Here is a 12,406-nt window from a genome sequence, read left to right on the forward strand (position 1 = left end):
TTAGGTGCTTGTAGCGATTTCCTTATGAAGCAGCGCAGGGTCTGGGTTCGAGTGCCGTCCCTACGTCGGGCGAAGACGCCTTCCCTGGACACCCAATAGCTTTTCTGCAAAAGAACGACAATTAAAACAACAACAAGCAGGCTTCGAATTCCTTTCCAGATATGCTCTGCAGAGCTATTCCTCCCATCTCTGAGCAAGGCCCACCACCCACACATTTTGCTGATTTTGAGGCCCTTCAAAAGCAAACAAAACAAAACCGTTATTTCCCCCCTGCATACAATTTTGGAGAGAGGGCATAGAAAAACATCTCATTTCTTCTTCTTTGTTCAGAGGGGCTCGGTGCTTGCTTTCCCTCCCAAGTTCCCATTGGGAAGGTCTCACCGTCTTACCTGGTGAGAGCCTGCTTTGGTTTGGGGTATTCTACTGCCGTGGGGCAGCCCCTTAGAGCAACAGTTGCCTAGAGTGCTGTGTTGCCCGTTGCTCTGTGTTGCCTCTGGTCATCTATCTATATAGATAAAAGTTTCGGGCGGCGTATGTTTGTTGGGTTGCTGTGTGTGTTTCACAGCTGATAGCTATGTGCAGCGGCAAAGACAGGAAACATAGTTTGCCACACTTTTTTGAACTTCGGATCTGCCCCCCCCCCAGAAGGGGAGGTTGGGGGGCATTCTTCCTCCTCCCGCCCCCTCACCACATGCCCACCCTAAAAATGCCGCTGGTATATTTATAGGGCTGGCGAGTTATCCTTTGACTTCCTCTGGGCCCCTTTGTGGTTAGGGGGCAGGTTTGTGGGGCAGGGATGGGTGGATCTTCCGTGCTGAAGCCTGTGTCCCGTGCTAGTTGGCCCTTTGGAGTCAGTGAGCAGGACTTTGCTCCACTCATTCCAATAGGCCTACTCTGAGTTGGACTAGCAATAGGTGCAGCTTCTGTTCTAAGAAGCCCCAGCAATGGGAACTTTCTGCCCTACTTTCTGTGGTGTGGCACAAGTATTCCCATTTCACAGGTGGAGAAAACTGAGGCGAGCTTTTGGATCTGAGCCTTGCCTCTGTTTTCCAGGTCTGTTGCCCATCTCTGTAGTGCCAGCTTGGCAGAAGCCTGAAATTCTGAAATGAAAGGGGTCTAAATATATTTTCCCCCCATTGCCTCCTTTCCAAAGCTCAGGCTAATTGCTACCAGAGGCGAAATTCCAGGGCCTGGAAAAAACACAGGCAGGGTTTCCTGGCTTGGTTGTGAGTTTTCTGGAAAATTGGGACGGGGTATGAAAAGGCAGGTGTATGTGCCGCACAGAAACTTAAGCAGAGCAAAGGATTCTGGGAGTCACGCCAACCCTCACAGTGTGTTCTATAAGCAAAGGTGGGCTGGCTCACTGGGCTGTGCACCAATGCTAACAACCCCCCCTTTTTGCAGGGCAGGGGTCCCTCACCAGTCCTGTCAGCCGCTCTCCCCACCCCCAAGACCTCTGACCCCTTGGAGCCAGCAGCCCCTGCCAATCTCTCCGAATACAGCAAGTGCAATTCTTATTTGCCTAGCTCTGCGGTTTCCCTGCGATCCGAGGGGTGGGTGGTGGTATCTTCTTCCCTCCTTCACAATATCCCCCCCCCATTTTCTTGCTCCCATTTCACAGACCTGGAGGACTGAGCCCATTACAGGGAAACCTCTTGAAACCCTCTCGGCAGTTGCTGAAAGATTCCCGGCGACGCCTCTCTGCAGAAGCTGCAAATAAATTTTTTAGCAGTTTTCAAGAGAGAATTTGAGGGGTGGGGAGTCTCAGAGAGGCAATGCATGCAAGGAAAACCCAGTTTTGAACCTGTTCTGCTCCTGGAAGTGCTCCCATTGGCTGCCTGGGTTGGGTCCCCCCCTCTGCCCTGATTGGCTGCCCATTGCCAACATGACAGGCTGCCAGGGGGTCGGCCCACAGTGGCACAGCTGTGGAGCGCCCCCCCCTGCTTCGTGTGACAGCCTTGCACACTTCTGCTCTGCTGCACGTTATTTGGGGGGGTCTTCTCCTCTTCTCTCTGCCTTCAAGCCAGGGGAGGGAGCTTTTGGCATCTCTCCCCCCCACCCCCCGGGAATTACAGGGGAAAGGGGGCTTTGGAGAGGTGCAGGAATGGGAAAATATAATTTGAGTTGGTGGGTGGGCTTGATGGCTCAGGATTCCTGCTTGTTGCCAGAGAGTCAGGGTGTTAGAGAGTCAGGGTGCCCAGTCCCCGGATGCCTGGGTCCTCTGGGAGGGAGACCAGGGCCTCGGGAGGGCATGAGTCACCAGGTGCAGCCCTCGCTGGGAGAGAGCTAAACACCTTTCCTCCCTCCCCTCTTTCTCCCCACCTTGCCATTATATAACGGCTGCTGCTCTTAACTTGTCCTCAGCTGAACTGTCTCTCTCTGTTCTCAATGGGGGGGGGGAGATGAGGGGGTGGTTGTGGCAGCTTTGTGGATCACGCTGTGGGGAGGGGGTGGGAAGGAAGGAGGGAGGGAGGGAGGGAAGGAGAGATAAAAAGAAACATCCGCTGCAGAGAGAGAAAATCTGGGTATGTGGGTCAAGGTTCTACTGCTCCAGTTTTTAATTTCCCAGTTTCTCAACACCTTTCCTAACCTCCCGGCCCCCTCGCCTCCCCACATGGTCTTGAAAAAGCACATTTATTTGCTCTGTGTGTGAGAGAGCCTGGATAGTTTGCAAATCTGGAGCCAGCCCCCACAAAGCAAGGCCACAGTGACCTCTGTCAATCCTCTGTGCCCGGCCGCCCCCCCGGCCTGAGGTCACTTCTGGAGTGGGTTGAATTTGTGAGCCATATTGCAAACGTGGACCAAAAGAGCTGGGTGTGTGTGGGGGGGGAGATCCACCTTTGCCCCCTTCTTTTCAGTGTCCCTAGGGTGGGGAAACGGCCCAAAGTGAGGTGCAGGGGAACGGCACCAATGCGAAGCATGAAAAAGCAAGCCCCCGTCCTACCCACACGCCCCCAGAGCAGCAAGAATTGCAGCTCTCTCTGGTTTGGAAATAGAAGCAGCCGTGCCGTTTTGCAAAACGGGGGTTTGGGCGTTTTTTTGGTGCGCGGCGGTCTGGAATTGTGCCGGGCGGGGGGACAACTGCAGAAATTTGAGTAGGGGTGTCCTGTCTGGTGTGTGTGTGTAGACTGGGGGTGCAGGAAGGCAAGAGAGCAAAGGCTCTGTTATCGCTCCACCCAGAAGCCTCTGGTGCAGCTGTTCCTCTCTCCCTTGTGCCGTGGGGTCAGAGGTCGGGGTGAAAGGTCGCTGGAGATTACGCTGCCTCCACACGTGCCCTCCGGCAGTTGCCGGGTAACGCAGGAGGACCCCCCCCCACTTGCTCCGCTCTCCATTCACGCCGGAGCTATAAATATTCTCCAGGTCCCCCTTGGGACCTGTCTTGCTCGATTGCAAAAGGGGGGGGGGCAGAGGCTGTGTGTTCATCTCCGTCCGGGGAAGACGGGCCGTCTCACACAAGGGGCACGCTCAGCACCCTCCCAGCAAGACTCCCTTCCCCGAGTCGCCCACAAAGGCTTGTCCCCACCCACTAGGCCCCACTACCCTCCCTCTGCCCACCAGCCTCTGAGCTTGGGACCCAGGAATCTTGCTCCGCAGCTGTCAAGCCTGTTTGCTGTGGAGTGGGGGAACTTAAGAACGCGAGGAAAGCCGGCTGGATCAGGCCAATGGCCCCATCCTGTTCTCACAGCGGCCGCCCAGGTGCCCTTCGTGGGAAACCCCCCCAGCAGGATCCGAGCGCGAAAGCGCTCTCCCCTCCTGTGGTTTCTGGCAGTCGGAAACATCCTTGCTGCTTCCGACCGGGGAGGCAGAGACCCCTCTCCCTTTTCCTGGGATGGTGGGGCAGCAAAACTTTGATTCCTGCTGGGTTGAGGGGTGCCTTCCTGGAGGGGGCGGGCAGCAGGGTGAGGAAGCTAGCCTTAAAAAATCAAGAAACAGCCTCAAAGGCCCACTATACCTGAAGGAGCGTCTCCACCCCCATCGTTCAGCCCGGCACTGAGATCCAGCTCCGAGGGCCTTCTGGCGGTTCCCTCCCTGCGAGAAGTGAGGTTACAGAGGCCAGACAGAGGGCCTTCTTGGTGGTGGCGCCCGCCCTGTGGAACGCCTTCCCTTCAGATGTGAAGGAAATAAGCAGCTATCTTCTCTTTAAAAGACATCTGAAGGCAACCCTGTTTAGGGAAGTTTTTAATATTTAATGCTGTATTGTTTTTAACACTCGATTGGAAGCCGCCCAGAGTGGCTGAGGAAACTCAGCCAGATGGGCGGGGTATAAATTATTATTATTATTATTATTATTATTATTATTATTATTAAATGCATATGGTCACCCACAGCATAGGTTGAGATCTGTTGTGATTCCTGCATTGCAGGGACTTGGAATAAATGACCCCTCAGGGTCTTTGCAACACAAGAAGTTCCATGATTCTATAAGGACGCTGAGATGACGGTGATGATTTATTCGGTTTCTATACCGCCCTTCCTCAAAAGAGCTCAGGGCAATTCACAAGATAAAAATACAAGATAAAAACACAAATATTGAAACCAAAGCAACAAGACATGCTTCCTCTTTGCTTCCCTGTGTGCCCACTGCTTTCTGGGGACGCCCCATTTAAAGAAGGCTTTGAGACACATGTCCCGAGCAAATGGAAATGTGTGACCTGGGCAGTGGCACACAGACCTGGCAGAATTTCCACCGTGGTGGGGAGAGTCTCTCACGCTCGGGTCCTGCTTGCAGGTTTCCCATGGAGGCATCTGGTCGGCTGCTTTGAGAACAGAAGGCTGGCCCTCTCTGGCCTGATCCGGCAACCAACCAGGCTCTTCTGGCCTTCTTGTTTTTTGTTTTTGTTTTTTAAATGATATTTATTAAAGTTTCAGAAAAGGTTACAAAAATAAGAAAAAGAAAGAAAAAAGAAGCAAAAAATACAGAAAAATAAAAACAATTAAAAACAAATCAATCTTTCCATGTCTTCTCTTTCATTTACTTGTTTCCCTGACCTCCTCACACCTCCCTTTTTTGTATTCCAGTTCAGTTAGTTAATTCAGCAAATCCTTTCCCTCTTTGTTTTTATCTTAATCCTTTATCTTAATATATTATAACTTTACATTCTCACCTGTTAACAATCCATTTTTACATACTCCTTTGTAACATTACTGCTAAAACCACTTAACTTCATTCCGACATCATTCTAACATTCATTAATTTTACAGTATTTCTGTAAATAGTCTTTAAATTTCTTCCAATCTTCTTCCACCGACTCTTCTCCCTGGTCCCGGATTCTGCCAGTCATTTCCGCCAGTTCCATATAGTCCATCACCTTCATCTGCCACTCTTCCAGGGTGGGTAAATCTTGTGTCTTCCAATACTTTGCAATAAGTATTCTTGCTGCTGTTGTAGCATACATAAAAAAAGTTCTATCCTTCTTTGGCACCAATTGGCCAGCTCTTCTGGCCTTCTTGATTGCTGCACCCGTGTTTCCCCAGTGCACATGTTCCTGGATGCTTTGAGGTGCTGTTTGGCTTATGCACATGCCCACAGGCTTCTCGAACAGTGGAGGGGGGGCGCATGGCAGCGCACCGCTCAGAATCCATGTGGCCGCTTTTGAGTTTGCACATGGCTGCGCGATCTTGACTGCAGGTCAAGTGGTGTGTTTCCTGCAGCCAGAGAGTGTGTGTGTCCTCAGCGTCTCTCTTGCACACGGTCTTCCAACCTGGACCGTGCTCCTCCCCCTGCACTGATTCAGAGGCGGTTGCCGTGTGTGTGTCTTAGTGTAGACATCTGCCTCCCATCTGTGTTTTCAGGATGGTGAAATGTGCTCTGTGGGATTTTTGGTGGTACGGAAAAGTTGTGCGGGGCTCTCTTTCCCCCCCTGTTTCTGCATCCCAGGACAGAACTGAGGGATTCTAAAAAGCTCAACCGGTACAGCGTGAGACTCTTAATCTCAGGGTTGTGGGTTCGCGTCCCGTATCGAGCAAAAAGATTCCTGCGTTGCAGTGGGTCCGACTAGATGACCCTCGGTGTCCCTTCCAAGCCTACAATTCTATGATAAGTTTGCTCTGAGGTTCTCGCTGTGAATCGTGGCGCTTTCTTTGTACAGTCATACCTCAGGTTACAGACGTTTCAGGTTGCGTTTTCTCGGGCTACGGACTCGCCGAAACCTGGGAGTACCAGAATGGGTTACTTCTGGGTTCCGCGCATGCGCAGAAGCACTAAACCACACTTTGCACATGCGCAGAAGCGCCAAATCGCAACCTGCACGTGTGCTGCGGGTTGCGAACGCGCATCCCGCATGGATCACGTTCGCAACCTGAGCGTCCACTGTATTAAACTCTTGTCGCTTGGTAAATAGGTGCTGGGATGTGGGGTCCAAACTTGTGCAGATGTTTGGTTGTGGTTGTGGTGACAATGAGGAAAGTGCCTTTCTGTGCATGCCCAGAGGCATAGTGTCCCTACAGCCAACCGGCCATTGAAACACATGGGGTTCCTGCCAGATTCTGGAGGCGGCAACTCAGGGAAGAGAGGGGCAGCTCATTGGATCCCACTTACTTTTTCTCCCCCCACAACCCGCCCCATGCTGGAAACCCCTTCCATGTGCCCTTGACGTTGCCAGCACAAGGAGAGCGCATAGTACGCGCCAGATTGCCAGATATTGCAAGCAGAACAGATTATGCAAGTCACAGATTGTAGCAAGCCTCCATCCTGCTGCCAGCGTCTGAAATTCTGAATTTATGTTCAGTGTGTGGGGGGGGTGGTAGTGTTGGGAAGTTTGCCCTGGCTGAGATGCTGATACATACCTGCTGTGTCCAAGGTCTGGAGCAAGACCAAGAGGAGGGCAAAAGGTTTAGAAGGCAAGGCCGACGTATCTGGATACAAAAACAAAACGAAGTGAAATGAAATTAAGGGGTGGCGGAGAAACTGTTGTCCGTTTCAAAAGGGATGTTTGGAAAGTCGGAGATTTCGGGACGGGCATTTCCGAGAGCAAAGGGGAGAGGTTGAAAGCTAGGGGACCCCCCCCCCACACACACACCTGAAAGTTCACCTTGCAGCCGTGAGGATTGTGCAGCCGGGCACCAGACTCTCCCGTCGGCGCCATCAATGCGCAGGTAACCCAGCCGGGCGCAGAGCGCGTGGCTGCTGTTTGCGGACACTCCTTTCCGTCCACCTTGCGCGCCCACCCGCCGGCTGGATACCCGCTTGAAAAGGCGCAAACCCCGGCCAATTTCCCTACGTGCCTAAATCCTCCATCACCCCCCCCCCTCCGTGCTCGCCCGCTCCTCTCCTGCAGCGGCCTCCGTGCGCCCAGCCGCCCGTGCGCCCTCCTGCGCTGCGCCCCTCTCCAAATCTCCCGGTTCCATAACGCACTCTCCACCTTCCCGAGCCATTTGCGCCCTGCATCCCGCTCCGCGCACCTGCCCGTCTTTCCCCCCACCACTCCACCCTTTCCCCCCCCTCCAGGAATAATAATAATAATAACAACGACAACAATTCGCTGCTTGCGAAAATCCACCCCCGGCGCCCTGCCTTCTTGGCTCTTGCGCGCCTCTCCTCTTCGCTCGCTCGCTTCCTTCCTTCCTTCCCTGGCGCTCCCGGTGCGCTTCCACCAGCGGCCTCTCCGGCGCATGGGAGCATGTGAGCGAGGCTGGGAACATGGAAGTGAGGCGGCCTTTTTGCCGGAAAGGGAGGGGGGCGGCAGGAGGAGGCGGAGGCGGAGGGATGTCTGGGCTCGGGGAAGGGAGGGGGGCCTGCGAGGGGGTTGGGCAATGAACACAACCCTCGTTTCTTTGTTTGAGTAGAGACCGAGGGAGGGGAGGGGGGGCGCTGGAGCGAGCCGAGGCAAGCAAAGCCCAGCCATCGAGTGTGCACGGGAGTTTTAGTACAGAGAGCTCTGAGCGCCCGAAACCCTGTGGATTGATCCCAGTTGGCACTAAAGTCTGCTCCCCAAAGAAGCAAGATTGGCCATTTTTTCTTTTCTTTTCTTTTTCCCCTCTCTCTCCTCCCCTCCCAACCCCCCAATTTCGATTTTTTTCTCACCCCTTCCTCTCCCCCGTGGGGTGCTGATTTTTTTTTTTGGTGTTTTTTGGGGAAAATTCGCCAATATTGTACATTTTCTTCTTCTTCAATTTTTTTGGGTTTTATTTTTATTTTTTGGTTTTTCCATCCTTCCTCCTGGCCGGGCGAGGGGAGATCCCGAGGAACAAAGCCCTCCTCCCTCCCCACCCCCGCAACCTTAACAGTCCCCTTCCTGCAGGTAACGTTGGATCCGCACCCCCAAACCCCCCATTTGCTGTCTTGTGTCTGGTTCCCTCTCCCCTCCCTCTCTCTCTTTTCTCCCCTCCTTCTGCCAGTTTTCGGGGATCTCGCTGTAAACGTGTGTGCGCTGGTGTGTGTGTGTGTGAGAGAGAGAGAGAGTGAGTGTGCTGGGGGGGGTGTTGCAGCCTGTGTGTGTGTGTGTGTGTGTGTGTCTGGTTGGAGGGGAGCTGCGTTGTGTGTAAGGTCTTTTCCTGGCTGCTACTGCTGGCTTTGTTATCTTGCCTGGAAGAGAGAAGACAAGCGAGGAGGAAGGGAAGGGAAGACTGGCGGAGGAGGGCGACAGGGTGGGGGGAGCCCAGTCTGCCACAGGCCTGGCCGACTCCTGGGCTCACCTTGCATGCCACCTTTAAAGGAACAGGCGTCAGACCAGGGTTCGGCAGACAGACGGACGGACGGCACACTTTTGGAGAGAGCTTCCTGCAGCAGCAGCAGCAGCCGTGCGCACCCCTGGACTTGCCCAGCTCCGGATGGGTAGCCTACAGAGCCAGCCTCCCTTGGCGGAGTAGGGCGCAAATGGACTGGAGTTGGCCAGACCTTTCTGGCCGAACCGGAGGACGGATCCACGGCACAACCGGGACAGGAACGCGATGGAGTTTCGCTGGGTCGCGGCTTCACCCTGAACGCAGCTTCTGTGGCCTGGCCGTGCCACCCCTGCCCGATCGGTAGATCAGAAAGGAGCCCGTGGCAACAACCTGCTGGGCCCCGAGGCGATGTGGTGGTAGAGGAGGTACAACAGTCCCTCCGGCGGTTTCTGCAGCTGGAGCAAATTGGGGGGTGGGGGTGCCCCGGCTTGGTGGCATGACGGACCTCCGCTCAGGGCGCCTCCGTTGCCCTGCACACATTGCGGCATGGAAGTAGGACTTCGTATTTTTTTGGGGTGCCCACTTTCTTGGAGGCCGGTACACCCAAAATCCCATTCCTGCGAGTGTGGAGATCAGCTTGGCTGTTATGTTGCTGATCTTGCCTGTTTTTTTTTACGGCTTGGGCCGAATCGCGGTTGGGAGTCAGAGGCCCAGACCCTGATGTGAGGACGTCCGGTCTCTTAATGTGTCCCTTTTGGGGTGACGGCGCAGAGGTATCTTTGGGGGAGTTGTGGCAGAGCAGAGAGAATCCCCCCTGCTCTTGGAGCTGCTGGGAACAGGCTTGCGGGTTGGGGAGCCCAGGCACAGCTGGCGTGGCCTGCCTTTTAACTGTGCAACTTTGCACAAACTCTCCCCAACCCCCACCCCACGGTCTCGCTGCGCCCAGATCCTGGTTCCTCCAGACTGGGCAGGATCTGACCCCCTGTGCCAGTTTGAAAAGCAGCACTTTTCCATCCTCTGTGGGGCAAGGCCCCAGAATTGCTGGGCTCTTGTGTGGCTTTCTTGTTTCCGAAGCAAGTGTAAGGGGGTTGTTGTGTCTCTATAACAGGCAGAGGGACCCCCCCCCCCTTTCCGCCTGTGAATATTCAGAGGGGGCTGTGAGTGGAACTGATTTGAGTCAAGTGTGTTCCCAACTGCTGGGGGAAGTCAGGATTGAGTTGCGATCTGTGGGGTGGGAAAGGCCACGAATCATATGGGGGCACCCTCCTGTTTGGGGGTTTGACCGGAATGTGCATTTTGGGGGTGCCAAGGGCGGCACAGAGGTGTTTGTCGGGGGGGGGGCGGACCCCCTCGGTGGATTCATTTTTCTTGAAAGTGGGGGGAAAGAGCAAGTGCAGAAAGTTTTGAGAATAGTCAGTGGTGATGAGGAGGTTGGATCCAGCAACTGTGACTTTAGTTGAGTGTGTGGGGCTGCAATCAGTTTGTAATAGACGTTCATGGGGGGTGGAGTATGACTTGCAAACTCCAGCCCCCTTGCCCTTAATGGGTTTTTTTTTGGGGGGGGAGTGTGTTCTAAGGTTAAGAGTTTTGAAACAAAGTCCATACAAGACTCGGTTTGCTTGTGGGGGGGCTCTCTTTTTTTACAGGGGGGTGGGGAGACAGAAAGTTGAATTGAGGATAGTGGCGAAGCAAGCAGCTTAGATAATCTGCATCTGTTTCCTCCGAGGAGCTGATAGGATGGCAAGCCTCTTAGCCTTCGCTGAGGGTTGTCTGCCAGGAAGTGAGCAGGGTGCAAAGTGGAGAGAAAAGAGTGCCTCTGAGAGCGTACAGAGTGCCTTCCGGCTGCCACCGAGCGCTCGCAGCTGGACGTTCCCTCTTTGGGGCTGGGGTGGTGGTGGTGGAGGAGGGAGACAGCTGTGCAGAGCTACGCATTGGTGTGGGTTGGGGGTGCTAGGAATCATGTGAAAGGGGAGCCTGTTCCAATGCTTACCTGCAGCGCCAGGTGCTTAAGCGTGTGCCTGGCCCTTTAAGAGTGCCCAGGTGAAGCAGGACAGGTGCGCCGTGATGAGGGTGGCACCTACTGGCTGACAAACGAGTCAAGCAGGCGGCAGCTTTCTCCTAGCGCAGAAAGGGAGCCCAGGTGAGGCCACACAGTGCTCGGCTGGGTTTTTTGCCCCCTGTAAATATATATCTTTTGATGTTTGCTGCCTCTTCACTGTGCTGAATAGGCCAGGTGTGTGTGTGATTGTGTGTGTACTTATTAGAAGAAATGCTTTTCGTTTTAGGTGCGTTTGAGCGAGACATAAAGGGAAGCGCTGCCTCCGTCTCAGAGTTGGGCAGTCTTCTCCGGCTGAGAAAACCCCGACTTGTGAATTGTGAATGTTTGGCACCGGCCTCTGGTTTTTAGGGGGAGCTGGCTGGTGTGGCGGCCCTGCTGGGGGCAGCCGGTCGCCCTGGCCACACTTCTGTGCCCAGGGGTCATTGTGTGTGTCCATCCAGATGTGTTGTCCGAGGGCATTGGCTTTGGGGGGTGGGGGTCCTAGGTGGGGGACGACGATGCCCTCCCTGGGTATGAATGGGGACCTCTCCACCTCTTCCCCACACCCCCACCGCCCGGCCTGCCTCACAGTCTCACTTTCCCCGAAACCCTTGTCACATGGTCTCTCCTTGTGGGTTGGCTCAAAGCAGCAAGGGCTGTTGGGAGCCAGGACACCTGGGTTCTATCTTTGCTCAGCTCCAGGAAAAGGGATTTATGTGGGCTTGCCGAAATGAGATTTTGGAGGGAAGGTTTTGGGGTGCTGGGTAGGTTCGGGGGCTTCTGTCCTCCTGAACACCAAAGTGGAGGGAGGGAAGAGATTTTATAGAGACAAACGCCAGAACCCCTGGGTTCCTTGGGAGTGGAATATTTGAGGTTTCGGCCAAAGGAGGTGCCTGGGAGCCAGAACGAACCTCGTGGGTCCTTCCCACTTCCTGGCGTGTTTTTCCCAGGATTGGGGCGGGAAAAAAGTTTGTGGGGGCCTGGAAGTGTGCCTGTGATCTGGGCGAAGCCCTATCCTGCCCCCACAATTGTGCCTCTGGGGTTTTTTAATGAACAGCCCCCACCCTGCATCTGCCCCCTTCCCTCAGTCCTTGTTTTAAAAAGGACAATTTGGGGTGTGGGCTTTTGGTTAACCCCTCCCCACACCAAATCCCAGCCTATGCTCCCCTTCCCCCCCACGCCTCTTATTTCATAAAATGTATATACTGCTTGATTGTAACCCCTACCCATAAAACCTCAAAGTGTTTCACATACGAGATCTGCCGCCCCCCAAAACTTAGTGGAAAAATTCTCCCCCAAAATACTCCTTACTAGAGGTTCACTAGATAGAAATCTCCAGATATCCCTGTTAAAAAATAAATGTTTAAAGCCCTCTGACCTCCCTCGGCCCAGAGATTAGGACTCCCGCCCCCCTCATTTTTTATTATATTATCAGCCTACTGTTTCCCCCCTGCTTGTTTTCTCTGGTGGGGGATTAAGATGGGGGGTCTGATTCCAGGGAATTGGGGTGTCAGGAGGTTGAACATACACCCACTTTCTACTGACCTCCCCCCCCCCATTTTTTTTTTTGGCTTCTTTCTGGGAGGCAGAAAGTTAGCTGAAGTCGTTGCTGTTTAGATTTGAAACCCCAAATTTCTTTATTCATTGGATTTTTTGTGTGTCTGTATTTGCAACTGTGCTGATAATATATCATATACATCTGGTGTTTCCTTGTGCTCTTCTTTCCCTCCCCCCTGTTTGGAAAACCATTTCCGTGCAGGGGAA

General features: G+C 53.8%; 1 protein-coding gene and 1 long non-coding RNA gene across 6 annotated transcripts in view; one reads left to right on the forward strand and one right to left on the reverse strand.

Annotated features, from left to right (window-relative positions):
- The window catches only part of KDM6B (lysine demethylase 6B), a 96,894-nt gene that overhangs the window by 16,218 nt on the left and 68,270 nt on the right, over positions 1 to 12,406 (forward strand). Inside the window, exon 1 of one of the 5 annotated variants that reach the window (XM_083580750.1) lies at positions 7,786 to 8,240. The exons of 1 other annotated variant lie outside the window; for it this stretch is intronic. The gene's annotated coding sequence lies outside the window, so the exon portion shown is untranslated. Of the gene's footprint in view, positions 1 to 7,785; positions 8,241 to 8,431; positions 9,030 to 10,659; positions 10,745 to 12,406 lie in introns of those variants that run through there. 3 more of the 5 variants (XM_083580756.1, XM_083580752.1, XM_083580753.1) reach the window with 3 other exon arrangements.
- LOC310747047 lies at positions 4,437 to 6,229 on the reverse strand. The gene is made up of 2 exons (XR_014540871.1): positions 5,445 to 6,229; positions 4,437 to 4,819 (listed from the first exon to the last, which is right to left on the reverse strand). It is a non-coding gene; the product is annotated as an uncharacterized lncRNA (long non-coding RNA).

Source organism: Podarcis filfolensis (assembly GCF_964270895.1).
Source record: "Podarcis filfolensis genome assembly, chromosome: 13".
Classification (NCBI taxonomy): domain Eukaryota; kingdom Metazoa; phylum Chordata; class Lepidosauria; order Squamata; family Lacertidae; genus Podarcis; species Podarcis filfolensis.